Source organism: Ambystoma mexicanum, chromosome 1p, assembly GCF_040938575.1.
Source record: "Ambystoma mexicanum isolate Mex_15411 chromosome 1p, UKY_AmexF1_1, whole genome shotgun sequence".
NCBI lineage: Eukaryota > Metazoa > Chordata > Amphibia > Caudata > Ambystomatidae > Ambystoma > Ambystoma mexicanum.
The window spans coordinates 986,849,833-986,876,346 of NC_090921.1; the positions used below are offsets into that span (position 1 = coordinate 986,849,833).

General features: G+C 47.6%; 1 protein-coding gene across 1 annotated transcript in view; it reads right to left on the bottom strand.

Moving 5' to 3' along the window:
- Positions 1 to 615: 615 nt before the first annotated feature.
- Positions 616 to 26,514, bottom strand: part of CSNK2A2 (casein kinase 2 alpha 2) — an 876,327-nt gene continuing 850,428 nt past the window's right edge. The window contains exon 12 of the mRNA XM_069654499.1: positions 616 to 1,127. The gene's annotated coding sequence lies outside the window, so the exon portion shown is untranslated. The remainder of the gene's footprint in view (positions 1,128 to 26,514) is intronic.

The following is a 26,514-nucleotide window of genomic DNA, read 5'->3' on the forward strand; positions in this document are numbered from 1 at the left end:
CCCAGACTGCATCTACATGACAAACCTAACAGATTCCAGTCTGTCGCAAGTCCTCCATTTCCCTGAGTCTACAATCCATGGGATTCAACAGCACATGGGAGCATGGGTACCAGAGTGCTCTTCTATAGAGCATGTTACTGTCCCACAGGTAAAAACTCATGGCAATTAATGCTGCAGCCAACATAAATCCTCTTTGCTCTTGGCCACAACAAAGGACACATTGTTTTCAAAGGCAGCAGCTGATCAGCAGACAGTGGGGCTGGTGTTGGGATTGAATGCATCAACAGCAAACATCACAGAGGAAGGCTAAAGCCACTCAGTGCAAAATGGATCAAAATTAATATGAAAGGCCTGTCATATTCAATATTTCACGTGACTTGTAAAATGATACTGTGCCCTACAGGCCCCTTTTTAATAGAATGGTTGATTGATTTTGCTGTGCCATCACCCCATTCCCACCGGCCATCAGTGGAATACGTTAAAGAACCCAAAAGGAAAAAGAGTTGCCAACAAAGGCTAATTTAGAAGGGACAACGGTGTAACATAGTGATAACGCTCCCAGCATGCTTAACTGCAGTGGATCAAAGGGGTAGGGGGAACGCAACACTCTCCACATTTCTTTTAAAACTTTTATTCAATAATATATATTCTTCCCCCTCTCCTTCCTTTCTGTTTAAACTATAATATAACTGTCCGTCATGCTATATAGACGACCTCTCCCCCGGTCTGAAGTTTCTGAGCAGCTAAATAACACTTTACAATGGAGAACAGGTGTGGAGGGGGAGGTTGGGAGAGGGCGCAGCACTAGGGAGAAGAAGCAACATTAGTCAACAACCGTTTTTTGCATACCCTTCACATTTCTCCCATGCTTTTCCAGGTCAGGAAGAGGTCAAAAGGAAGTCAAAGGTATTTTATGAAAACCTTTTACATTCAGAAGAAAAATGTTTTGGGGTTTGTCTGTTTGTTTAGGAAACATTTGGAGTTCCACCCTGGTGCTGCCAGCATGGGGGCCTTGTGGTGGCATTCTGCGTCGCCTCACTGCTTCGATCCTTTGACACTCCATCTCTGTACACGCACACACATAGGTTTGGTTCTGTTTGTGGAAAACTTTAACAGCAGCATCAGACCTAATGTGAGGGAAAACAAGAAAATTAGAATAGGAAAAACTACATAGACCTCCTACATGTCCCATAATTCAATATATGCTCAGTAAGTATCGTTACCTATACTTTGCTAGTCACTTATGGCGCTAAACAGACCACAACCCCACCCTATTCGATATCCCCTGCACTGTAAGCAGTAGAATGCCCACCAAAGCTGCGGCTACTCTAGCCAGAAGTGCCAAAAAACTCACAGCAGCTAATATCAGTGCACTACTCAACGTGCCCTGTCTAAAGCCCCCTTTCTCATCAGACCCTAATACACTTGCTGAAATATTTAAAGACTATCACAAGGGCAGTCAACACTGCCGCCCCCTTAGAAAGCAAAAAAAGAGAAAAAATCCTTCCACTCCAACTCTTGGTTCTCAGAGGATCTCCAAGCAATGCGCACAGACAAACGCCAAGCGCTCAAGAACTGGCAACGTAATCCCTGACACAACACAAAAGATATAGCCAAAAAATACAAAGAGGTCATCTTCCGAGCAAATTCCGAAGCCTACAACCAACACATCACGGTGGCCAACTCTCAATCTAAAGAGCTATTCTGTAACTTTAAAGAACTAACCATACCGCCCACCTGCCCAGACGAGATCATCAAGGACGAGGCCTGGTGCACAGGCATACAAACAGCCATGCTAGAAAAAATAAACCTCCTCCAAAAAAAGATATCACACCACTACAACTCCTTACCTAAGCAAAGTTCACACGCACACATGAAACAGTGTCAAAGCCAACAACATACCCAAGTTCACTTTCACCGAAAATCACCAAAACTGAGGTCATCAACATCCTCAAACATCTCAAACCCTCACTCTGTAAGGGTGACAAATGTCCCCCAAAAATCATCAAAGAATGTGCTGAGCAGCTCGCTCCTCTCCTCACTGCATTCATCAACGCATCATTTAGGTCAGGCATAGTCCCAGACACCCTCAAAGAGGCCTGGGTGCGCCCCCTCCTAAAAAACAACAAAAAAAAAAAACACACGACCCCCGCAAACCCTAACAACTATCGCCCCATAACCACAGTCCCATTCCTTCTAAAATTACTTGACAAAGCCGCACATATACAGATCCAACACTACCTAGAATCCAACGCAATTCTAGGCAAAAGGCAATCTGGATTCCGTAAGGGACACGGAACTGAAACCGCCCTTCTAGACCTAAAAAATGAAATTACTAACATTCTCGACAAGGGCAAGCCTGCCCTCCTCCTCCTCCTCGACGTATCAGCAGCATTTGACCTAGTAGATCACGACACTCTCACCAATCATCTAACACAAGCAGCACACTTTTCTAAGGACGCAGCCTCATGGGTAACTTCCTTCCTACAAGGCAGAGCTATGACAGTCTTCTCCAACACAGCTCATGCTGCGCCATCCATCATCCACTGTGGGGTTCCTCAAGGCTCCTGCACGGCCCCTACGCTATACAACCTCTTTACTAAGCCCCTATTCGACAAACTGGACGCTATGGGGATCACTTACACGAACTACACTGACGACACGCAGATACTCCTGCCCCTGACTGGTAACTATCATCAAGACTCCACCTCCCTCCAACTAATCAACTCCACCACACAAGCCTGGATGACCACCAACGGACTCTGCTTGAATGGGGACAAAACTGAAATCCTCATCTTAGGTCAGAAGCCCACCCTTGCCAACCTTAACCCACTTTACACTAACTTTAGCATAGACAACTGCACTATCCCAGTCCTATCATCAGTTAAAACACTAGGAGTTCACATAGATGCCACCCCATCTATGGATAAACAAGTAAGCGCAATCGTCTCGGCATTGAGCACTAAACTCATCAATGCTATAAAACCGTTCCTAACAAAAGAAAACTGCCTGTCCATCGCAAGAGCCACAATTGGAGCCAAACTGGACTACTGCAACGCGCTCCAAGAACAACCTAGCAAGGCTCCAAACCACCCAAAATAATGCTCTTAGAGCAGCACTCAGCAAAACTAAAAGAGAGCACATCACCCTAGCCAGGAAAGCCGTCCATAGGCTCCCAGTCAAGGATAGGATTGCTTTCAAAGTCCTCACCACAACGCATAAATGCATCAACCTCACAGCACCATCCTACCTAGCTGACACACTGTCTAGATCCCAATCCACAAGACCAACCAGATCCACATACGCCAACCGTCTCACCATACCACACATCAATAGAGCCAAGGCAGGAGGTATAGGCTTCCCATACCTGGCACCAAAGCTTTGGAACGCACTGCCCACCAACCTCAGAGCAGAATCATCCCTCCTCTCCTTTTGGAAACAATTTAAAACTGCTCTCTTCAACTAACTTGTGCACCTGACCACCTCTGTGTTCTCTATGTACATATACTTAAGCATATCCATTGTGTCCTCTATGTACATATACTTAAGCATAACCATTGCCCAATGTAACCAAGGGTACAACTGTGTGTAACTAAGTTTAAGAAACACTGTAACCAGCGCCACGATGCCTTTGGTGCGCACAAATGTGAATAAATAAATAAACAAAATTGGCAATGGAGCTATTCTTCATTTTGGAGTTGGTCCTTAAGAACAAATGACTTATCTCCTAGTAATGTTCTGATGAATGTTCCTCCCACAGATTCCTCACCTTTGATATCTAACTCCCAGCGCAGCTGCTCTTCACAAACGTTTCTGCTGCCAGGGGGCGCAGAACGGCTCTGCCCGACACCTCCAAGCATCATGCATGACATCAGGGCAAGTATATATAGAGGTGCTGTGCCCCGTGACCACAGCTTCACCTTTGTTCCCTAGCACTCTGATGCTGAGGTACCACAAAACCAAGCTAACTGCCAAGAGGGGCAGGTATGGACGGCGATGAGGAATCCGTGAAAGGACCATCCATCAGAAAGAACTTGACCAATGGGTAAGTAATTTGTTCTTCTAATGGACTCCTTCACCCAAACATCACAGATTCTGCATCAAAGCAGTACAATGATCAGGAGGAGAGAGGGTAGCAAGGAAACTACTGAAAACCAGAAAACTCAGAAGCACTGCCCTACCAAAATGAGCATCCTGACCAGACATTGCCCAAGTAGTAATGCTTAACAAATGTGGCAAATATCCAGAACAGGGACTTTGCGCTGCAGAGCCGAGGTGGTGGCAAACCCCCTAGTGTAGAGCCCCAAGACCCTATGGGACCTCCTTGCCTGCAAGATCTTAGCATTCCAAGAACAAGAGAATGATCCATCGAGACCTGGTCTGTTTCGTCACAGCCCCGCTAGCTCGGGCAACAGCATAAGCAATGAAAAGTTGTTGATCAGTTCTGGCCTCCCTTCTCCGAGAGACACAGAACTTGAGGTCCAGCAGATGGGAACGTTCCTCAGTCTTGGAAGAATGAGGGAGAGGGAAAAAAAAAAAAAAAAAGACATGAAGATTGATCAATTATAAGAGGTGGAAGCCTTAAACCACCTACGGAAGAAAGGAGGGTCCAACACTCAGTCGCCTTTCCCTGGGAGAAAACCAAGTAGGGATGTTCAACCGACAACGTCTGGGACTCACTCACCCATCTAGCAGAAGTGATGGCAACCAGGAAAATCACCTTAAGGGTGTGCAACCTTGATGAACAAGAATGAAGGTGGTCAAATGGAGTGACTATTAAAAATGTTAACACCAAATTCAAATACCACAAAGGGACGACAAAATGGCCACAAGATACCCTTTCTCCGTACCTATCTGCAGGCCTGTTGGGGAAAAAAAGAAGAAAATCTATTACAGAGGATGTGGAGCAAGTAAAGGGGGTCCAGATAACGCACCCGGCACCAAGCCAAAAACCTACACCACCTTCAGGCATAGATGGACTTTGCGGTGGATCTTCTAGCAGAGAGTAGCACATCTAGAACATTCTCTGACAGATCCTATTTAATATACCTTAGCCTTTCAGGAGTCATGTTTGAAGGTTCAGGCTGCAGAGGGGCTGCACCCCTAGGTCCTACTCTAGGGGTGTGGGTGCAGGACCCACACCCCTAGAGTAGAAGAAGAGCAGCATCCTGTGCGTCAGACAGGGAAGATAGCCATGTCAAGCAGCTTCAGGTACCACGTTCTCCAGGTCCAGCCCCGAGCAATCAAGATAATCGTGGACCCGAATAAGCACCGTCTCCTGAGAACCAGCGGTATGACTGGGATCAGCGGGAACACAGAGAAGGTCGGTCAAAGTCCCAGTAGACTGTCAGGGTGTTCCGCAGAGCTCTAGGACAAGGGAACTCCCTGGCGCAGAACGACCTGCACTTCCTGTTCACACTGGAAGTGGAGAGGTCCACCTGAGGAGCACCCCAATGGGATAAAATCTCCAACAGAACATCATGGCACAGCTCCCACTGATGGAGGTTGAAGACTGCCTGGCTCAGTGCACCCACCAGCACGCACACTCCTTTATGGCCAGGTGGGCCACAGTCCGACTGTTTTCTGGAGCCCAGAACCACAATTGCATTGCTTCTCCGCACAAAGGACCACAGGGAGTGTTAGTGGCAATGCGAGCCGTGAGATTCTGCAGCAGCTGAAGGCGGTGAAGAAGGTAAAGAGGTTGAGCCAAGAACAAAGAGTTGCAGTAGTCAAGACAGCTTAAGATAAGGGAAGAAACCAGAAGCGGGCAGAGTCGATCAGGAGGAAAAGGCACAACGTTCCGGATAACCCTTAGCTGAAAGTGGCCAGCTTTACAAATAGCGCTAACCTGAGATGCGACTCGGAGAAAATGAACCCCAAATTCCTCGCCCGAGTCACAGGTAAGGGGCATGGGCCAAGCTCTGGGGGCCACCAAGTGGCTGACCAGAATGAAGAAACAAGTAGAGAGCCATGGCAGCGACAAGAAGGGGAACCCACCACCAAGACCTCTGTCTTGTACCCATTCAGCTTAAGTCAATTGCCGCTGTGAGAAACCTGAAGGTGTCTCACTTACTAGTTCCTAGGGATATGTCATCCAGGTGGCCAGGACACGGCCATCGCTATTGGATCCAGTTCCTGGGGATGGACTAGTGAGGGAGGATCACCTAGTTGGGGGGTCCTCGGTGAGTGGAAGTGGAATACTGATGGGTGAGACATGGTATCCCCCTTCTTACAACACCTTTTCCCCATCCTACCATGCGGGATACTCAAACAGCCCTCCCCTCTTTCTGACAGGAACACTTTCGCACACCACGAAAGACAACTAACACCAGAGCAGTTTATCTGACATGTCTTAAAACAAGGGTCAGGCAAAGTCAGGCAATTGACCAGAATCAGACGCACCTGATGGCCCTTTCCCTTCCCCACAGGGATAAAAGGTGGAGCACGCGAGCACATGATGAGCAAGGCAGACCACACAACGAGGCAGCTATCCAAGTACGGCAGTTCAAGAAGAGGAGAAAGGCAGCGAGAATCGAGAGGGTGACGAGGAGACAAGTGACTTTGCCCTTTCTGACCCAGACCTGCAAAGCCTCTGTAGGAGGAATTGTATGATCGCGAACAATAGCCAACCTGTGTTGCAGCAGATGTCAAAAGGTACACAGAGCATGCTTACGCCAATAAGCAGGATAGAGAGAGACGCCGGCTACCGTCCTTGACTGCAGATACAAGAACAGCCAAGCGGTTCATCACAGCCGGGGAGAGCCAATAAGAAACCAAACTCTGTTGAAGGAAAGTGGCAAAGTAGGGGAACACCAAAGAACTGTTGACATTGAGGAAAACCAGCTGCAGAGGGGTCCGGCATCACGTGGTTGCTCACCTGAGAGACACTGGCTGATCCAGAGTTTGTTGAAATTACTGATACCAGAAGGCCTTGGGAGAGCAGCAAGGAAAAGGTCAAAGTGGCCATACAGGGGTCTAGCAAAATCCTCTGTACATTCGAAAGTCTTTGATGTGGCCTGCTTAGTGAGAAAGGAGAAGGAACTGTGTGGTTGGCAAGAGTGAACACGACGGAGGGGTGACAGGAAGGGGCGAAGCATGATGCCCTCATGCAAAGGTAGACTTATGGCACCACAAGGATGCAGGAGAGGCTAGCCAGTGTAGAAAAGCGGAGGCTGGAACCTTTGTCTGTGGCTGGAAAACGTGCAGATGTTGGTGCCACTCCTCAGATGGGAATCCCTAGCCCAGGCAAGTGTCCAAAATCGCACTGATAAATCAGCGAGATTGGGACGGTGAATCCAAAGACTTCTAGAAGTTCAGGGAGAAGCACAAACTATGCAATAGGCTGCACATCCACTACAGGTATGCCAACGCTAGCTCTGGTTTGCAAGCTCGGACGTGCCAGTTCAGATAGGGAAAGACATGAGTGCCTTCCCTTCTGAGGCGAGCCACCACTACTGCTTGCTGCAAGAAAGACAGAATGGTAGGATCTTGAACTGGTAGTTCCCTACTTTGAATCTCAGGTACTTCCTGTGGACATCCACATGAAATTAAGCATTCTGGGTAAGCAGGGAGACTAGCCAGTCATTCATGTCCAGGGCCTGGACGATCTGATCTATGCTAGAGCAACCATTCTTGAGGTTGTTCAGAAGCTGCAGATCCAGGTTGGTCTCAGACCGCAGTCCTTCCTCGACACCGGAAAGTAGTTTGAGTATAACCCTGGCACCATACCGAACAGGCGACCAGTTCTATGGCCCCTTTTGCTAGAAGCGGAGTGATCTCCAACAGGAGAGGTTCCAGGAGTAACGGTTGGTGGCATAGGGGGTGATCCGGAGGGCGAACAGCAAAAGGGAGACAGCGTCCCTGCTGAATGGCCTGTAAGGCCTAGGCGCCCAAGGTGGTAACATTCCATTCCTTGCCAAACCGGGATATCCTGCCTCCCGCAGGGACTGGTGGAGGAAGTCTACTTCAGGGAGACTTCGTACCTGGGGTCACGGAGGGCACAGTGGAGTTGGAAGCACCCCATTGGGTGCACCTTGGCCCGTAGCCCTGCAGCGATGATGCTGCCTTTGTTTGCCACACAGTGCTTGGCCTCTACCTCTTTGGGCATAAGTGGCAAAGGGACAAAAAACCCTCCTCCTGCCATCAGGGCCGACGGGAAGCTGCTGCTGGACTGCCAGCACCAGCGTTACTGGTAGCTTGAGAGGCTTGGAACTTCTGCAAGGATTAATTGGCCGTAATACTGAGTAAGTTCATGCCATCGAAGGGAATATTCAGACGTTTCCCTTGGATGCAAGTAGCAAACCCGGAAGTCCTCACTCAACAAAATCTCTGCAAGACCATGCATCATGGCCATCGTTCTTGCTATGCAGTTTGCAGTATCCAGACCAGACTACAGCATTTGACGAGAAACTTCCTTGCCGTCTTTGATAAGGGCTTCAAAACCTTCCGGCATCTCCCCTACAGTGATGTGCTGCGATGCATTTGCCAAGACTGATCCCAGGCCAAAGGAGAACTTGGCCAGGGCACAAGAGGTGTTGACACACCGGAGACCAAGGCTCGAAGAGCTGAAAATCTTCCTACACAATGCGTCCAGTCTCTCGATCTCCCGGTCGGGGCCAAAAACGTGAAAGATGTGGTTTTAAGGTTCGCTGTAGCAGCCTCGACTAACAAGCTTTCCAGGGAAGCATGGTTAGAAAGGAACATGGTGTCGGGTACCAGCCAGTGCTCCCCTGCCCTCAGATTGCAGTCCACCATGAGAACTGTAGCCTACTCCAGCACTGGCCCCTCTACTGCCTGATTGAAAGGCTTAGTGTCCTTTTTAGGATCCTCATCAGGATTACATTCAAGCCATCCTGCACCTTCGGACATGAAGAGGCTGACAGTCATTCATTGTTGACCACCTTTGTCATCAGATGCTGGTAAGCAACCTGTAGCTTGCCAGGGTAGCAGCAGAGAGCATGTCGACCTCTGGAAAGTTGTCCTGGCCACTTGCCTCCTGCAAATCGGCTGCCCGGTCCAAGTGTCCTTGTTCCCTGTAAAATTGATCTCAGGAAGTCTCTTATTTCCCTAGGTTGGGAAATAAGAGACTTCCTGAGGAAATAAGGAAATAAGGCTCCAGCCCGAAAGAGACAGCTTCGCCTTCCTGGTCATAAATGTCCTCCAAATGGGACATGTATGCTCTCCTGGGGAGCTGGAGTAATTCTCTAGCGACGCCAGCGTCAGTTGGTGCTGTGGAGGAGGGACCCAAGGTCAAGGGACCGACTTCCAGAAACAGAAGTGTTCCCCTTAGACACACATGTGTCATGTCTGTTTGCAGCGTTCCTGCCGGCTCGTCGAAGCGCTGTGGGAATGCATCGGAGGCCAGAGCAACCAGGGCCTTGGTGAGAGTGTCGCCATCATCAATCTGAACGACTCCAAATCCTCTGGGGCAGATGACTGAGTGGGGAAAAGGTACCTGCAGTGCCTCATCCTCTTGGGAGTGGTTGCTCCTCCTCTTTGATGACAAATAAGAAAAATACCATAAAGAACCGCAAGGCGATCTCAATCACTTGCAGTGTATTTACTTCTTTTTGTCCTTCTGGACTGGGGTCCGGTCCTCTGTGCATTATAGAATGGGTCTGCTTATCCCCTTTCTCCTATGGAGGAATGCAAAAAACGTTGCTTCACGTTCTCGAAGCGCATTCAGGTGCATCAATTGGCACAACTCACAGTCCTGCACGTCGTGACCTTCACAAGTCATTAATCGACTCAGGGTTTGAACCCAGAAAGACAGATTTTGCATTGGGACAAATTCCAAGAACGTAGGAGAAATATTAGATAAAATTAATATGGCTTTAGAGCAGTGTTGCTAAAGTGAGCAGAGTGCACAGAAACAATGAAATGAGGTGACGGGCCAGGCAGCGCTGCTTTTTTTATACTGGCCCTGACATGTCCGACGTAGCGCATGGAGAGGGGTCAGGCAGAGCCGACGCAGAGCTGCACTGTGCCCCCTGGCGGTGGAAACATTTTCTAAGAGCAGCGGCTCTTGGAGATAACTATCAAAGATGAGGAATCTGTGAGATGAAGTAGTCCATTAGAAGGTCCCCTGTAAATGAATTTGGGACAAGTGAGGTGCACTGATTTGGACAATATGCTTGAACTTTGAACTGGATATACTGAATTCCCATGACCCATACATATTCTGCACCCATAAAACCCCAATAGCAGATATTTCATTTTCGTTAACCGCTATAAAGGAAGATGGATAATGATCTTATAGCTCTACTATTCGGAAGAGGAGACATTTTCAAAGAATGTTAACAATGATGGCCAGAGAGGGGCTCGACATCCTTGCTGGATGGGACTGTGCGCTCTACCAGCAGAGTTAAAGTAACAGAAAAAAAGGACAGACCTTTTTCTGTTCAGAAGGGTGTTCACAGTGCTCTACTTCAAGCATTCGAATATATTATTAGTATTCAGGTACTCCTTTAGTAAACATTCACAAATATCCAGTACATATGACATCCCCACACAAATCCCACTGTAAATAGACAACGCCACAATAACAGTGCACACACAATACCTCATATAGCCTATGGACTGCAATCTGAACATTCGGCTAAACTGATGGCCAATAAGTAGCAAAGGGAAAACAAAAATATGAATTTTGGACAAATGAAAATTGCACAGGCGATACTTTAAAGTTGAGGAAAAACCAAATGACTTCATGAACCAAAATGATTGTCTAGGCATTAGGTTAACGTGGGTACCATACTAACAGCCACTGACAAAGCTAGGGGATCTGGCTTTTTTTTAAAGATAAAGGGTTTCATTTTTCTGTACCGTTAAGTACCACAATCTTGTGCCCCACATTTACAACACCAGACTTCTTGACCAGGTCAATACTTGTTGGAAGGTGGATATAAGAAGATGTCTGGTGAACACTTTGGAAGAGACTAAAGTAAGAGGAACCAGGTACGTCATTCCTGAATAAGACGCAGGTAACTCTGGTATGTAAAGAGACAAAATGGAATGCCAGCATTGTCCTGGAAGAAAGAAAAGCCATGACTTGAAAATAGGAACACATATCAAATGCAGTGAAATCTGATCTTGTGTGGGAGTACCGGAGGCTAGAATTTACACAGAGTACAGAATTGGACATTGGGAATGTAGTCTCTAGTTATCTGGCATCATGCACCTCCTTTATAAGGTCATTGGGTGAGCAGTAGAAATTATCTTAGAAAGCTTATAACGAGATGCTTTTCACACAAAATGAATGTTAGGACTGATTTTCTATACTATGACCTGGTGGACCGATGTATAGAAGGCCTTCCCTTATGGCCAAATAACAGTGAACAATGACTACCAACAATTAGTATCACTCAATGCTAAAAATTAGATACATATATGGGATACATTACTAACCGTAATCGTATTTCCGATGCTTGTATCTGCTTAGATTCACATGCTCTGCATAGTCCGACATCTATTGGTAGTTGCAGAGTATTACAAGATTTGTTCTCGAAACTCAAAAACAAACATCAACAGGGCGTGTTAGTAATACTATCCCTAGAGTGATGTGTACTGTACCCATGGCCCTTCACACGTCAAGGTCCCGCAGATGAACAAGTTAATTCTTACCTTGTAACGTTCTTTCGACGGGATGTTCTTCCGACGTATTCCTCATCTTAGATATCACCTTCCAGCTCTGCTGGCCTCGGAAATTTTTTTCTCTAGAGGGCGCTGCGTGTCGACGTCCTCCAAGTCAATGTCCCTCGACAGCCGCCGTATTGACGTCGACGTCATCCTGCCTACAAAGGCCGCGCGCCGCGTCCGTTGCTCAGTTCCGTTTTGTAGCCCACAATAATTCTTTCTGGACTAGACTAATCACCCTGAAGGAGCGTAAGCTGCAACAACAAGGGAAGTAAAACTGCAGGGATGGATGGGAGGGACGATGAGGAATACGTCGGAGGAACAGCCCGTCGAAAGAACGTTCCAAGGTAAGAAGTAACTTGTTCTTCGAAGGGATTGTGTCCTCCGACGTATTCCTCATCTTAGATAGGCTCCCATAGCAGTATTCTATTATTGGAGGAGGGAGTACTGACTTCACGCTGTCTTCTACTGATGAATAGAATGTAGTACAGCCCTTCCAAACCTAGTCTCTTGACTGGAGGAGGAATCCAAGTTGTAAAATCGTGTAAAGGTATGGACAGACGACCATGTAGCGGCCGCACAGATGTCTTTAACCGGCACACCTCTTTTGAGGGCCGATGAAGCTGCAATACCTCTGGTCGAATGAGCCCCAAGGTTTTGAGGGGGCTCTTTCCCTGCCAGTTTCCAACATTCCAGAATGGCCAGAATGATCCATCTGGAAATGGTCTGCTTAGTTATTGGTAACCCCAGCTTGTGACCTGTGTAACCTACAAACAGCTGGTCTGCCCGTCTTATCCTGGCTAGTCTACTGATGTAAAAACTTAAAGCCCTTCTAGGGTCTAGCCCGTGTAACCTCTCTTTCCCCGGATGAGGAGGAGGATAGAAAGATGGTAGGGTAATCTTCTGAGTGATATGGAATTTAGAAACCACCTTTGGGAGGAAATTAGGCTTCACTTGCAGGACAACTTTGTCTTTGTGAAAGATTGTGTGAGGAGGTTTACAAAAAAGAGCTTGTAATTCGCTCACCCTTCTAGCAGATGTAAGTGCTATTAATAAAACAGTTTTAAAGGTAAGGAATCTTAACAAACAAGAATGGAGTGGTTCGAAAGGTGTGCCCATCAGAAAAGTTAGGACTAAGTTTAAATCCCATAGGGGAACTTGGAATGGTCTTGGGGGATAAACATTGGTTAACCCCTTTAGAAACTATTACCAAGGGTAACTTGAAATAGGATGGTTCTTCCGCAGTGCGTTTAAAGATGGATAGCGCTGCGAGATAGCCCTTAATGGTGCCAACTTGAAGGCCTGAATTCGCCAAATATAGTAGGAAGGACAAAAACCATTGGTGTACCACATGAAAAAGGGTCGATATTCAGTTCTCTACACCAGCTGCAAAATCTGTTCCAACGGCAGCGGTATAAAGACTTTGTTGCTGGCCTCCTTGCCGAAAGCAACACCTCCATAACATCATAAGGGAGGTCCCAATCCTTGTACCTCAGCCTTTCAGAAGCCAAGCATGAAGGTTGAGGGTTTTGATGTCTGGATGGAGAACCTGACCTCCCTTCTGTGAGAGTAGGTTCTCTCTGAGTGGAAGTCGAATTGGAGGGCAGAGGGACAAGTCTAGAAGGTCCGGGTACCACGTTCTCCTGAATCTTCTCAACCTCCTGATCATTTGAGGAATGACAGGGACCGGTGGGAACGCGTACAGAAGCGGAAACTCCTAGTCCACTATGAACGCGTCTCCCAGAGCTCCTCTCGGGGGAAATTCCCTTGAGCAGAACAGATTGCATTTTCTGTTGATGCTGGTGGCGAACAGATCCACCTGAGGGGTTCCCCAAAGGGCGAAGATCTCTTGAAGGACTTCCTGAGATAGCTCCCACTCGTGGGAGACTGTGCTCTGCCTGCTCAGAGCGTCCGCTGTCAAGTTCTTCTCTCCGGCTAAGTGAACTGCCGATAGAGAGATTCCTTCTTGGATTGCCCAAAGCCAGAGCTGCATGGCCTCTCTGCACAGGGGTAGTCATCCTACGCCTCCTCTTTTGTTGAGGTAATGCATGGCCACCGTGTTCTCCGTCATTATCAGGACGTTTTTCCCTTGTAAAGCTGGCAGGAACGCCTTCAGCGCAAGTCTGATGGCTCTCGGCTCTAACAGGTTGATATGTAGTCTGGACTCCGATGGAGACCAACGACCGCTGATGGTCAAGTCGTTGGCGTGGGCTCCCCACCCCGTGAGTGAGGCATCCGTGACTACTGTGATCTCCGGCCAGGGTTGCCAAAAATGTTCTCCTTTCAGAATGTTCTCCTGACAGGCCCACCACTGAAGGTCTCGAGCCACCCTGTCGGGAACCTGAAGAAGATCTGTCATTCTCCCTGAGAATTGTGACCACTGAGTCCTCAGTGCTCACTGGAGGGATCTCATTCTCAGGCGAGCCTCTGGCACTAGGAAAATGCAGGATGCCATGAGGCCTAGCAACCTCAAACAGTCGAAGGCTGGGAGACATTGGGCATCTTGGAACTTGGTAACCATCTGTAGAATATCTTGAGCCCTCACCTCTGGTGGCGAGGCTTTTCCCAGGGAAGTGTCCAGGATCGCTCCTATGAACTGGAGTCTCTGCGATGGTATCATTTGTGACTTCTTTAAATTGAGGGAGAAGCCCAGTTTGTGAAGGAAGTGGCACACGTGATTTAGCTGGATCTGAGCTTGTTCCGAAGAAACAGCCCTGATCAACCAATCGTCCAGATAGGGGTAGACGTGAATCCCTTCCCTCCTTAGATTTGCCGCCACTACCGACATTAACTTGGTGAAGACCCTCGGGCGGAGGTCATCCCAAATGGCAGCACTCGAAATTGATAGTGAGAGTTGCCAATTGCGAACCTCAGGTATTTCCTGTGTTTGAGATGGATAGGCACATGGAAATAAGCATCCTGAAGGTCCAGAGATACCAACCAGTCCTGGAGGATCTGAGAAAGATTGACCATCTTGAATTTGTCTTTCCTGAGGAATTTGTTCAATTCTCGCAAGTCCAAGATGGGTCTCAGTCCTCCGTCTTTCTTTGGAATGAGAAAGTAAAGGGAGTACCAGCCCTTGTTCCTCTCCGCTACAGGTACCGGATCTATGGCACCTTTCTCTAGCAGGTCCAAAATTTCCTGCAAGAGGAGCGGATCTGGAGCTTTCTGAGAGCTGATCCCCGGTGGATGACTGAGGTATGCGTAGGAAAGGCAGGCAGTAACCTTGGGCAACTGTTTCCAATGCCCAAGCATCTGACGTGATAGCCTGCCATACCGCCAGATGTTGAGTCAACCTGCCTCCTACAGGTGTCCTGTGGTTTTGGGGCGGCTGATGCAGATGCCGATGGTAAAGAGGCACCTGCTGTTGCTGCGGCTTTTGAATATCTACCCTGTCCACCGCGGGTAGTTCTTCTTTGTCCCCTTTGAGCCGGTCGTCCTCTACCTCTTCCGAATGCGGAGTAGAAGCGAAAGGACTTACCCCTCGCAGAAGTTCCTGTGGGACGAAAAGGTGTCTGACGGATTGCAGCGCTTAGGGATTTTGCTGCTGCTTTTGAAGTTTGCAGTTTCTCTAAACTGTCAACCGCCTTTTTCCCGAACAAAGAAGAGCCATCGAATGGCATGTTCAAGAGCCTGGCCTGCACATCTGGGGCAAAACCAGACTTTCTCAACCAAGCGAATCTCCTGGTTGTTGTACTTGCCGCCATTGCTCTGCTGATACTGTCAGCCGAATCAATGCCCGTCTGGAGGGATTCACACATAGCGTCTTAACCGTCCTGTATGATATTCAGGAACGCCTCCCTTTCTTCTCCCTCCGGGATGCAGTCAGCCGCTGTAGAAGCACACTCCCAAAGTGTATGGCTGAATCTAGCAAGGGTGCAAGTAGCATTAACAGATTTTAACGCCATGCTACATTCCGAAAAAACTTTCTTTGCCATAGCATCATATTTTTTATCGTCCCTGTCCTGCGGGACGGTAGGATAAGCCGTTTTGACATCGGTAGAAGATGCTGCCTGTACCACCAGACTTTCTGGGGATGGGTGTTTTGACAAAAACTCCAGGTCTGTAGAGGACCCTGTATTTTGTAGACAATTTTTTATTTACTGCCGGGACGACATCTGGGGTTTCCCAGTTCGTCATAATCTTCCTCTGAAGAGCTTTATGAAAAGGCACCACAGGGTCCTCCTGTGGGCCTTTGTCAAGAATATCGGTGAGGTCATCTTGTTGGAAAGATTGTGAAGGTGCAGACCACCCCATCAACTCTGTGATCCTGGCCATTAAGGCTCTATAGGGGGTTTCAGCATGCTCCCCCGGGTCTGGCCTAGCAAACTCCACCTCAGGGGAAGTGTCTAACCCACTTGCCTCATGTAAGGAATCATGAAGATCCTTTAATCTGCGTTCTTCAGAGGAAATTTCTCTAATTGGGGTTACAGGTCCCTGGAACTCAAATGTGTCTTCCTGTTCAGACAATTCACCCTCTTCCATAATTGAGGACATAGGTCTCAATTGTTCTGAACTCATAAAGGGTGTAAACCCCATTTCCAAGGCAGAGGGTGCCGAACTTGTCATAATCGGCCTCGAAAACGATGTCGTCGACGTCGAAGGCTTCGAGCGTGGCGTTGAAAAGAAAGGCGGAGGCCTCGACGACCTCGACAGAATTGGGATTCTGCTCGACAATCTCGAAGCCATCGTCATCGAGGACCTAGGGATAGTCACTGGGTGTGTCGTAACCGTGACTTTTCTTGGCGTCGACGCCGGTGTCGAGTCGACAGACCCGTGTGTCGAAGGTCCCTTCGACAACGGCGTCGAAGACACCGACCTCGGCGTCGACGGAACCTTCGTCAACGGCATCGACGGAACCTTCAAAGAAGGTTTGGAGGTCATAATCCTACTCGAGGGTTCGGGACGCGCTCGAGAGGTTTCCTTCGCCGGGTACTGCGACTTGCAGCGTTTTTGACCTTCGGGTCTTTCGACCAGAGCATTGCTCTCGGCAGTCTTCGAGGGGGTAGAGGCCGCTTTCTCGAAGACGCTCATCATATTTTTGCGGAATTCCTCCCATTCAGCCCGGGAACTATGTTTCGTGGGGCAAGGGATTCTCTTTGGCGAAACAGAGGAAGAGGAAGACGGAGAAGGGGATCTTCGACGTCTCCTCTTCGAGTGCTTCGATCTCGAGTGATGGGACCCACTTCGAGACCTGGAGCGCGAATGGTGACGAGGAGACGAATGTCACGACTTCGTCGACGAAGAAGAAGCTTTAAAAGTCTTACCTTTCTCCAGCTTCCCCCTACGCTCCTTCAGGGCCTTAGCTGTCATGGACATACAGTCCTCTTACTCCGAACAATGGTGTTCAGCTCCCAAACACCATAGACAAACTCTGAGGGTCAGTCCGGATCGAGGAGTTGTCGGTTCCGACGAAGAAGCCATCGAGTACGGATCGAATAACTCGAGGTAAATAGGTAAAACCTGACAAAACTGAGCAACGGTATTCCGAGGCACTGAGTAAGCGCGGAAAAACGGAACTGACCAATGGACGCTGCGCGCGGCCTTTATAGGCAGGATGACGTCGATACGGCGGCTGTCGAGGGACATCGACTCGGAGGACGTCGACGCGCAGCGCCCTCTAGAGAAATAATTTTCCGGGGCCAGCAGAGCTGGAAGGAGATATCTAAAATGAGGAATACGTCGGAGGACACAATCCTTTCGAATGATTGTTTCTGACATGAGGTTGCATGAAGTGTAGCTTGAGTACAGATGTGATAAAGCAGAAACAGTGATAAACCAGAAAACATCTATGAGCCTTCGACTTCCGCAGGGGAGGAAGGGTGGGCGCATGTGAATCTAAGCAGATCCAATCAGAAATACGATTACGGTGAGTAATGTATCCCCTTCTGAGGCTTGTGGATCTGCTTAGGTAACATACTCTGCATAGATTAGCAAGCAGTATATGGAGGAGGTGGGATGTGAAGGCACAGCGGCAAATGGATGTTTTAGAACCGCTTGTCCCACCTGTGAATCTGCTTTAGAGTGAGTGTCAATGCAATAATGCTGTGTGAAAGTATGAATAGAAATCCATGTAGCTGCTTTGCAAATGGCGTCTAGAAGGATGCTTGCAATGAAGGCCAAGGTAGCTCTGGTAGAGTGGGCCCTGGGAGTGAAAGGTAAAACTCTTATTGATAGGGAATAGCAGAGCTGTATGCAATTGACTATCCATTTGGAGAGGACATTTTATGATCTATGATCGCCTTCGCTTCCAGGTGGTATGGAAACAGAGTTGGACTGTTTTCCTTAGGGGTTTAGTTTTGTTCATATAGTACATCAAGTGTATGGAGGCTTCTTTCAGGGGAGCTGGATGGATTTTGAAAGAATGTAGGAAGCTCTACGGATTGATTAACATGGAACTTTGAAATTAACTTGAGTGAAAACCGAGGATGTGTTCTGGAGACAACCTTGTCTTTGTGGATTATGAGGAAAGGGTCTTGCACAGACAAAGCTTGTAGCGCACTGACTCGTCTTATAGAGGTGAAGGCTACTAGGAATGCAGTTTTGTAAGTCAAATGTTTTAGGCTGGCTTTGTGCACATGCTCAAAGGGCGTACCCATGAGTTCGGAGAGCACGACATTAAGATCCCAATGTAGTGGAGGGTATAGCCGCTTTACCCCTTCCATGAATGCTTTAATGACAGGAACTTTCCACCAGGACAATTTGATCTTTGAAGTGCTGTAAGCTGACAGAGCCGCCGTGTGTATAGGCTGGAGGCTAGTAGGTAAAGCATGTAATGTAGAATGTTAGCTGGTGAACATTCGATTGGGTTTAAGGTTTGTGACATGCACCATATCACAGATCTCTTCCACTTGTTAAAATAGGAGCGTCTGGTGTTGGGTTTCCGTGACTCCTTTAGGATATCCATACACCTTTGTGGAAGATTTAAGTGGTCGAATTCTAGGACTTCAGGAGCCAGGCTGTCAAGTTCATAGATTGCGGCCGAGGGTGGAGGGATTCTCCCTTTGTTGTGTTAGCATGTTATATGAGCACGGGAGCTTGATTGGGTCACACATCGCCAGTTTGAGCAGATGTGGAAACCAAGATGGTCTCGCGCACATAGGAGCAACCAGGATTAGAGTAACTTGTTCCTGGTGCATCTTGTGCACTATCCTGCTCAGGAGTGGTGTCGGGGAGGGGATGGGAGCATAAGCAAATATCCCCGATCAGTTCATCCACAGGCCGTTCCACTTGGACGTGAAGTCTGGACATTGCGTGTTTAGGCTTGTGGTGAACCAGTTTATTGAAGGGATGACCTCATTGGGAAAATATTCCATCTAGGATATCTTTGTAGAGTTACCCCTTGTGTTTTTCTGGTAGAGGGCATCTGCTTAGAGTGTCTGCCAGAGAACTGAGTTCCCCTGGAATGTGTTGAGAGGTTAGAACATGTTCCCCTTCAGTGCCCACTTCCATATTCTTTGGCTTAGTTTGGACAGACTAAGAGTGTGTGTGCCTCCCTGGTGCTGTATGTAATGACTTGCACTTTTTGACCTGTAAGATGTAGCTGAAAGGCTTGAACAGCTTTGGGAACGGCCGAAAGTTCCAGGAAGTTGATGCTTCTTTGGGCCACTGGCCGTAGGGTGGAGGAAGTGAGCTCCCCCCATCCGGCGAGTGAGGCGTCTGTAGTTAGGATCGCTTGTGCTGGTGGAATACGGAAGAGTTTTCCTTATAGCAGGTTGTCCATGGCTCACCAGCGAAGAGCCTGTACCAGGGTTAGCGAAACCACCACTAAATCGTCCCACTGAACACTTCCCTGAGACCATTGTTTTCACCAACCATTCCTGCATTGGGCGCAGGCGCACGTGTGGAACCAAGTGAATGCACAAGGCCATCATCTGAAGCAAACTCATTTCTTTGCGTACAGTTATCAGGCAACCGGCCTTGCAGTGAGGCACCTGCAACAGCATGTTTAGTACTCTCTCGCTTGATGGGAAAGCCAGCTCCTCTTGTGTTTAGAATTGCTCCCAGAAATTGTTTTATTTGGCTTGGGACTAGACTTGATTTATTTTCGTTGAAGGAGATGCCCAAATTGAAAAGATCTTTTGTCCTTTGTTTGCAAATTTGAGGAGATTCCCTGGTGATTAGCCAGTTGCTCAGATAAGAGTAGACAGGGATTGAGACTCTGCGCAGGAGGTGTGCTGCCACTACTGCGGGCACCTTTGTGAATACTCTTGGCGCTGAGGTGAGGCCAAAGGGGAGTACCTTGAACTGGTAGTAAACTCCCGCTATCTTGAACCGCAGATATTTCCTGTGCGCAGGGAGCATTGAAATACGAAAGTATGCATCTTTCAATGTTGCCATGTAGTCACACCGTTTTAAGGAGGGGGATTACCTCTTGAAGCGTGGTCATGTGAAACTTTTGGGGCTTGACCTATTTGTTTGTAGGGTGCAGATCTAGTACTGGGTGCATGGAAAGGTTTTTCATTATCACAAGGCAGTCCACTGAATAAATACACTTGTTTACCTGTTGCTGTGACGAACTCTATGGCGTGCCTTTCCAACAGGGTCTTTACTTCTTCTAACAGTATGTGCCGCTCTTCTGGTGTCCTTTTCATGTGTCTTGGCAGGCGGTTGGGTGGCTTTTCCAATAGTTCAATGCAATACCCACCTGCCATGGTGGACAACAACCTTGTCTGACGTTATCCCCTGCCATGCGTGGGTGAAGTGTTAAATTCAACCTCCTACTGGGGTTGAATGGGACGGGACCTGTAGCCGTGTGTCATTGTTTGGGAGGGGTGGAGCCTCGCCCCGGTGAGGTTCTGCCTCTTCCTCTGGATTTCCTCTTTGAAAGCCAGAAGAGTAAGATTGTCCTTGCGATGGGCATCAAGTTAAAGACCGTCTGCCCCGAGTGTGTGAACATTGACCCCGAAACAATCTTGAGTTTGAGGAGCCCCGTTGTACGTAGGGCTTGTTTGTTAATTGGCAGAGGGATTTAAGAGTGTCATACTCCTCCTTTGAGCTCGTTATGGCGTCTTAGACAGCCTTACTGAAAAAGTACATAAGGTTCCACCGGCATGGTAAGGAGGGTGGCCTGAGTTTCTAACTTAAAACCAGACTGCCTGACCCAGGCGTGGGGCTTTTTGAGTGTGCCTTCCGCAATGACGCGGCCTGCATGGTCTGCTGCATCAAGATTATTTTTGAGGATGAGATTGGTACCTGCTTGCCCTCTGCGATGGTGCTTAATTGAAATTGTAGGGGTTCTGGAACTGCTTCCACCTGGTGTTCCAAGTCATCCCACTTATGGCAGCCATAACTAGCCAGGAGTGTAGTGTTATTTGCAATTCTAGCTTGATATGCCGATGAGTAGGCAACCTTCCTTCCAAAAGTGTATATCTTTTTACTTTCTTTGTCTGGCTGGGTTTCAGCCGACACCAGAGGAGTGGTCACCTTCTTTCTGGTAGCGGTGAAGACCAGTGAATCAGGTGGGCGCTGGCCTGAATAATCTTTCGATTCTAGGGTTAACCGCCCTTGTGAGGTTAGGTTCCAGTAAGGGCAGCTGTATACGTCTTTGTATAGACTAACCGTAGAATCAACTGAGCAGGGGACTTCCTGTCGCCAAGAATGTCCTCGACAAAGTTCTTGTCTACTTGCGGCTTTTGGGTGTCAATACTAAAGTGTTTGGCAGCCTTCATCAGCAGTTCATTGTCTACAGGAGAATCTGCTACAGGCTGATCTTGGTGGTCTGGCGACTGGATGACATATCATGGTCATCGTAGTATTGGTCCTGACTGTATAGGTCCCCTTGGGAGCCGGGGTCTTGCGACCCGGAGAGATCCACATCGTACATGTCCTTAGAGGGGTCTTGGTAGGTTCAGGCTGGGGGTCCTAGGGCAGAAGTGCTTGGCTGTGGGCCAAGACCAGGCTTTTTGGCAGGAGGTTGATGTTTTGCAGCCCCTTGGTGTGAGGCGTCTCTAAGGAACATCAGTTCTTCTGGATGCTGGTCTATGAAGTCAACAAAGCAGGACATCCTTTTTATAATTCTGTTAAATTGTTCTGGGGTATAGTCACATGAGGGTGGGAAGCCTGAAAGCGTAAGGGTGGCTTCGGAGGGTGCTTGGTCCTTGTGATGCATAGCCCCTGAGAGTTTATATACAGGGGAGGAAGAATCCATAGCCTGAGTGCTTTTGGAGGTCTTTAACATGGTTGCAGGGACTTATTTAATTTCCAGAAGGGCCCTTCAAGTGCTGTTGGGCTGCATATGCTGTGGACCCTTGCCTCTCAGAAGATTTTCTTTCGTTTAGTCTCCATGCGTGAGAGGAAGTTTGTCATCTGAAGACACAGCGAAAGTTGTAGAAACTCCACCTACCAGAATACACTGCGAGCTTGCCACAACCCCGGCCTTCCTCAAGCCTTGCATAAATACACGGGTGCACGCGCATCCGGAAGTGCCCCGCAAGTGCTGTTGGGCTGCATATGCTGCATTTGCTGTGGACCCTTGCCTCAGAAGATTTTCTTTAGTTTTACCCTCCATGCGTGAGAGGAAGTTTGTCATCTGAAGACACAGCGAAACTGTGCTGTAGAAACTCCACCTACCAGAGTAATTATTCAGACTTCGTATTGACTTTACTTGATGGCAGTGTTTTTGAACTTATGCCACTGACCGCGTTCGCTACTAGCGCTCGCTGTATCGTTTGATGTGTGACGTGACTTGTCTTCGAACTCACAAGTGTACATAACTTGGTAACTCACGTTATCTGCTTCTCTTTCTGCAGATACACTGCACGTTTTTTATTGAACAAGCTGTGTGATACATTGTATTTGCTTGTGTATCTTGTGTGATACATTGTATTTGCTTGTGTATCTTGTGCAAAATACTGTGGTTATACTTAAACTACCCGGGTACTCCATAAACATTGTTCACCTTGACTTTTGAGCTGCTCTCTTCTGTGGCAGGATATCTACACCCATGCCAACAGCATGAGGAGAAACAAGCGCGAGATATACACATACAAGAGCACTGTACCACTGACGAGGAGAGAATCCAGGGCAGGGGTCGGGCCTTTTGACGATATTTTGTCTGCGCCCTTGGTATTTACTCCTATTAAAGGCACTATGAGCAGGGCCTGTAAGTTAACCCTGCCCCAATAGCCTACTTCCCCTGTGGAAAAGGCTGTTTTGAATCTAGATGAGGGTGGGTGTGTTGCGGATAAATCTATCTTGCTAATTGATTCAGGGGAAGTTATCAAGATTGCCGAAGATGCCACTCAACCGGAAGAAACCCCTTTTCCGGTTCGGAATGAGAATGAACATAGCCCTGAAATGAAAAACAGCTCCTCTTTGGCACCGTTTCAGTATCCATTGGGGAAGGAGGCAGAATGGGAGCTCACTTCGGCACAACCATTGGGTAGGGAGGTCCCAGGGGGGACAGCACAAGAAGATCCCACTAATGGTCTGCTATTGAATGAACTCTTACTCCATACCATCCTACTGAAGCAGTTTATCGCTGCTGTCGAGAGACAGAGCTGCTCCGTTGGTAGTTGTGAATGGCCAACCTGAATCTGTTGGATCCAGTGGAGGCCCCGCAGGGGCAGTCAATCATACTGCCTCACCTAAGGTGAAGATGACCACACCAGCGGGACCCCTGGGAGAATCAGATGTGGTAATGAATGAGGACCCTAAGAATGGCGGTTCTAGTAAAAAGAACAAAGGTAGTCTCCCGAGGCAGAAATGAATGAATCAAAATAAAAACAAAAATAATAGAAAATAATTCTGCAGACTAGAAAGAATACTTTGGGATATAAACGGAAGCATGATAAAGTCGCTAGGAACAATTGGCGCTGGCTCTTAAGAGGCGAAGTAGAAGTCCTGGAATCTGATACTAATGAAGCAGATGAGGGAGCGGATGTGCTATTGTGCAGAGGGTTGGCGGTACTGCTGCCCTGGACTTGCTATCTGAGAACTTAAAAAATAAGGGCACTAAGCGCATAATGAGAGGTCTTTCTAGAGGTCTTTTTAGTGATATTGGGGACTTTGTGCTGCCTGAACCAAATATGCAGGGGAGCCTCCTAAATCTTTTCCCTAAAAAAATAAAGCGGACGGATCCTACTATGGCTGCCCCCGAATCCAATATGCTGAATCCTCCAGATAAAGATGTTATTACCCAAATGACAACTGGGGAATTCCATGATCACCTGAGGAATTCCTTTAGGGAACGGGGGCTACAGAGGTGGGGGTGGGGGGGGTTGGGCTGTTCCAGTTGTAGTAAATGCACCAGTTATAGGCCACCCGGTACCAAGTGGTGAAAACTCACAACCCATGCATTCCGCAAGTGATCCGAAGGCTTCGGGTCTGTATTTTCAGTCCAATGAAACAGGGCGCAATAGATGTCTGAAACCCCAGTCTAAATGTGCCAACTCCCTAAGGTTTGCTAAGGATTGCTAAGGGGTGCGGAAACTAGGGAAGCAAAACCAGATGCAAACCCCTCGGAAGGTGGCCCGATGATGGAACGGGTCATTTCAAGGGTTATAAAACTAATGCTTGGCGGACATGAGAATGTCAAGAAGTCCAAAGTGATATTGCCCCTAAAGAAATCCCACTTCCAAGACAGGTAAATAGTCTTGCTGTAAATGAAGAATGTCAAAATCAGAATTCAAAGACATTAAATACAACTCAGGGTCTATTGATTAATGATGAGCAATCTGAAGTGGATGGGAATAGAGGAACAAATGAGACAGAGCCATCGGTGACAGATTGGGCCCAGACTGCCAGGTCACTGGACTTCGACCAGCCTTGCCTACATTGGGCCATTTAGATACACGGCCAGTGGCGATCAATTATCGTCTCTTTAAATGTGCTGAATCTCCAAGCATACTCTTACATGATCTATTTAATAAGGGAGGTCCTTTGTCGTTGAATAGACCAACAGTTTTGACACTTTGGGGAGATTCCAGGCCTTTCCCTCATCACTACGGGGGTACATCAAGCTGGTGGATTTTGTGCACTCTGTAAGATATGACTATGTGAGGGTCGTGTTTCACACTAACATTACCACTGAGGCAGTCTTGAAAGAGAGTAGCACATTTCATAAACTGGGATATGACCTGGAGAGGGTGGTGATGGATAGGGGAAATACTGCTCAGGAGGGGGGAACAGAATGTGGATGAGAATGTATGCATTAGTGTCAATAAAACTGGCAGCAGCTTTGGTGATCCTAAACTCAGCTGGCTGGCTTTAACATTAAGAGATTCCATTTCACAACTCCAGGGATTGAAGCCCAATAGTTAGTACCCTGTCCCTGGTAAGATGGAACTCCAGGGGGAACTGGTCACTGAGGAACTCTGTTGAAATGTGTGCCTTACTTAAGGAGTGTATCATCATAGGTTTACAGGAAACTTGGTTTACCTCCGATTTTATTCTAGATGGTTTTATTGTCCATTCCAGTGTGGCTAAAGAGCGTCCAGCACGTAGGCCAGCAGGAGGCTTACTTATCGCAGTATCGTTGGGATCTAAAGTCAAAAAAACATAAGAACCTTGATTGGTGCCTTCTATTGTTATTATGTTTTGATTCCAGCATATGTATTGGGGAATGCAACCTCTTGATTGTCGACATTTACTGGAACCTGAAACTGGATATTGATAATGAGCTCATAAAACTGGGGGACTTGATGAAATGCCAAGAAATATCTACTAATTTGGTGGTAATAATTGCAGGGGATTTCAATGTCAAAATACCCAACGACTCCACCTCTTTTAAGGGTGAGGACGTAGGTACTCCACTATGGACCCATGGTAAAAAAAAGCATTGCAGGGGCTTCACTGGAGGGTTTTCCTGATTTATGGGGTCTGTCCAATGCTATGGGCCTATGGAGAAGTAAAGAACCTTATTCAGCTTGGTTTAGATGGTCCCAAACAAGCGCAATGGACTACATATTCCCCACTTATTGGTCTGGTGAAGGAATTTAAGCTGCTGAAGACGAAATGTAGCAACCATAAAATGTTGCATTTTGAGGGGAGTGGAGACTTGGGCGGCGGTTACTTGAGCCTAGCGAACCTAGAAACGAACCTGGCAAAAAATAGAATTGTGTGGCATAGGGCTAATGTGGAGAAAACAAACGCGGTCTTTCTAACTGATTTCAACTCCTCTAGCCTGGGGAAAAAGCCCTTAATGTATACTAAAGACTCCTAATATTATGTGGGAAATGTGATTTCACAAACGGCAGTCGCTCTTTAGCCTGGTCGGCCTAGGATCATTCACATTGCTATGATCTTGTTATTAGAACATATAAGAAATCGGAGACATAGGGACCTGAGGCTGTTGGCTAAAACGACACTCCCTTTGGCAGTGAAATTGGCTTCAAAGAAACGGATTGCCAATCTCTGAAAAGGGAAGATCAAGGAACGCAGAGCTATGTTGTACAAGATAGATGGGGAAAACATTCTCTGCACGCTGAAGGACAATACATCTAGATCTTTCTGGGCACTGGTTAATAACAAAGCTGCCTTCAATAGTATGGCCCTCTCTACTGCTATCTCAGAGCATCAGTGGGGTGGGCACTTTGGCAACCTTTAACAAACGAGACAGTGAACTCAGCAAACTCCATTGAGTCTGCATGATATTGATGGAATATAGAGGTTAGCCAGGAGGACATTGGTATTCTGATAAATAGGGCCCCCATGTCCAGGGCGCGGGTCCAAATAGATTGGCTAACGTTATTTTTAAGGAAAATAAACAGCTGTGGACTAAAATATTGTATGTGCTGTTTAAAGACATCCTTTTGTCTCGCATTATTCCTACTACCTGGCATATTTCATATGTGATACCCATATATAAAAAGGGTGACCGATCTAATCCTCTTAACTATAGGCCAATCGCCTTATTGGATGCAGATTCGAAAATCTTTTCAG